Source organism: Pteropus vampyrus, unplaced genomic scaffold, assembly GCF_000151845.1.
Source record: "Pteropus vampyrus isolate Shadow unplaced genomic scaffold, Pvam_2.0 Scaffold1, whole genome shotgun sequence".
NCBI classification, from domain to species: Eukaryota; Metazoa; Chordata; class Mammalia; order Chiroptera; family Pteropodidae; genus Pteropus; species Pteropus vampyrus.
The window spans coordinates 40925630-40929016 of NW_011888782.1; positions in this window are offsets into that span (position 1 = coordinate 40925630).

The window sequence follows — 3387 nt, forward strand, 5'->3', positions numbered from 1 at the left end:
CAACAACAGAGTACTCGTGACTGAGGTCATACTATGGCATTTTTATCATTTCACACTGCTGCTACACACTACAAATCATAGTAACACATTTTTGCTGAGCATTTCAAGTGCCATGCAGATCACCATACTAGGACATTTTATTATTTTATTAGCAAGATATATACCTGTCAAATCAAAAAAAAAGTGGACTTAGAATATTCCATTTTTAAGGTACAATGAAGTGTGGATTATTTTGTTATCAAATTAGATGGCAAAGCATTATGTTTATTATGCAACGAACCTATATCTATGCTATAAGAATACAATTTATGTTGACATTACCAGACCAAGAACTCATCACAATATTACCAAATCACAAAAAAATTCAGAGAAGTTACAAAAATTAAAAACTATATCTCTTCATAATAAAATTCCACACAAAAAAAAAGAAAAAAGAAATGAAGGAAATAAAGCTGCAACCAAAGTATATGTCCAAGTAGCTCATTTGCTAGCCATGCAAGAAATTTAACATTGATTGAATACGGCAGCTGAAAAAAATGTATCCAGAAAAAATAAACCTGTTTAAGACCATTAGCCTTTGAGTAAAAACAGCTGCTTAAAGTCTTGAGACCACTAGGAACAGCATCAATAGACAATTCAAATTATTTAGTGAAGGCAAATTATTTTGAGTGGTTTTCCCTGGCTCTTAACAAGTTGACGGATTTCAGGATACTGTTCATTTGTTCCTGTTCATTCAAGGAGTCAGTGTTTGAAGTGACTGGAGAATTAGCCTCTCTGAATAGGCTGCATGAAACAGGTGAGAATATTTTTGAAGAAACTGAGGAAACACGAATTCAATACACCTGAAGGGAAATCAGCTATGCCATTACAACTTATAGAAATAGAAATAGGTTTAGTTTGATAGATTTACACTTGTGAAAATGTATGTCTGGAAAGTTCTTTATTTCTTCAAATCAAAAGGAACGCTTTACTGGCTACATTATTCTTGGCTGGTAGTTCCTTTCACTTAATAGTTTGAATATTTGATTCCACTCCTTTCTGGCTTGTAAGGTTTGTGCTGAGAAGTCCGATGATAATCTAATGAGTTTTCCTTTATAGGTTACTGTCTTCTTTTCCCTGGCTGCCCTGAGAATTCTGTCCTTGTCGTTGATTTTTTGATAATTTTAATACAATGTGTCTTGGAGAAGACCTTTTTGGGTTGAGATAATTGGGTATTCTGTTGACTTCTTGAATTCCAAGCTACAACTCATTCCTTAGATTTGGGAAATTCTCGTCAACTATTTATCTGAAAATGCTTTCTAATCCTTGCTCCTTTTCCTCCTCTTCGAGAATGCTCATTATTCTTATGTTTCTTCTCCTGGTGGTATCAGCTAGTTCTTGTATTTCTCTTTCATTATTTTTCATTCTTCAGTTTCTCTCTTCTTTCTGATTTATTTCTAGATTTCTGTCTTCGATATCACTAATCCTTTCCTCCTTTTGGTCGACTCTATTTCTAAGCTTGCTATTTCATTTTTCAACTCTTGCAAAACGGAAGGCTGAGCCACAGCCCCCAACTCCCAATCCAGAGGATCCTTTCCCCGACACCCTTCAAGACTGAACACAGGGAGCTCACAGCACTCCCAGGCAGGGTCGTTCAGGGAAATCACTGCACCTTCTCCCCTCCCCATCCTCCTGCAGGGAGCTCCAGTGGCTGCTGCTGCTGCTGCGAGGGCCAACATCCGACACCCACCCAGGGTTCTGACCTGTGGTAGTTTTTATGCGCAGATCGCACACTCAGAAGTGCTGGTGTGCAGTTTAGGTGTTTTTTGTTGAGTTTTAGATGTTCAGCTTATTGTTGTTTCAAGGGGAGAGATCTGGGGACGTCTCTCACTCTGCCATGTTTCTGAAGTCACTCTCCATTTGTGAAAATGTAAGGTGTTGAAATCCTATGGTTCTAACTAACGTCATTGTACTATATTATCAATCAACAGGTACCTTGTAGAAAACATTTGAATCTACCATGTGTTATTTAAGCAGTAGTGTCAATGATAAATTTCATTTGCTCTCATGGACTCAACTATTGTCAGTCCACAAATTTTTGTCAGAATTAACAGCTACATATTCTGACTTGCCCCACCACACAACATTTGATGATTTACCAGTAGTATTGGTTTACTGTGATTTTTGTTTTTTAGCTCAGGGCCAAATTTTTCTAAATGAGAAGAACCTCCCTTAACCATTATTATAGAACACTGACTAGATGGCTTTAGAATTCATTTTTGCTAATTTGCTAATTTTGGTCACTCAATGATATTTCGTAATGAACTCAACCTAAAAATACAAGACAACACAGCACTTACATGCAAAACTTACTCTGTAGTAAAGTCATTTTGACAGTAACTAATATTATTTGGTTCACAAGTTAGAACGAAAAGCAAGATCTCCATTCTCACACGAATTTTCAGTGGTTATATTTTTCAAGCTCAAACTACAATTTAAGCAGTATTTTCAGACCTCATTGCAAATATAAAGGAAATTTTCATATTTCAAGACCTATTTAATTGTGCAATTGAGCAGCTTTCACTTAACTTTAAATTGTAAATGATTAATCTGACATGCTAAAAGGAAAATATTAAGAGAATAATCTATAATTGCCTTCTAAGAGATTAATATGCCCAATTTAAATCACATACCCTTGGATTGATTCCATTATTGGGTGGTGTTTATCTAGGAGAAAAGACATTTTCAAGGATTAAATTTGTAAAATATCATCACAGATCAGGATTAACAGATGAACATTTGCAATTGGTTTTAATTATATGGAATAACTTTGAATCCTAATTAAGAGAAATGTTTTCCTCTACCTCCCCCCCAAAATTTCATTTTTTTCTTTAGTGGACCTATTTTACAAAAACATGTACTCAATATTATATTGTTTTAAATTTTATCAATGCCAATTTGGAAATCAGTTTTCTTTTGTTATAGAAATACCTACATAATATCCTCAATTTTGCCTCTTAGCCCGCAAAGCCTAAAATATTTACTATTCGCAGACCTCCTTTCTAGAGGAAATAAAATCTGTGTAGGAAGTTAGCCAATGGAAGGGAAGAAATATTCCAGCCAAAGAAGACAGCTTGGGCATATGAGTAAGAACCATTAGAATATGTGAAAAATAGTAGTTATAGCAAATCATATAAACATCATGCTTCATTCTTCTTGCCTTTTTGAACCAATTTGTAATACCAGTTTCTTCCAGGAGATGGCTACCTTTATCTTCCCAAAATTTTATTATGAAAAAATTTCCAACATGCAGAAAATTTGAAAGAATTTTATAGTGAACACTCATGAACTCACTACTTTGATTCTCTTACCAACATTTTATTATACTTGTTTTAGCACATATCTATC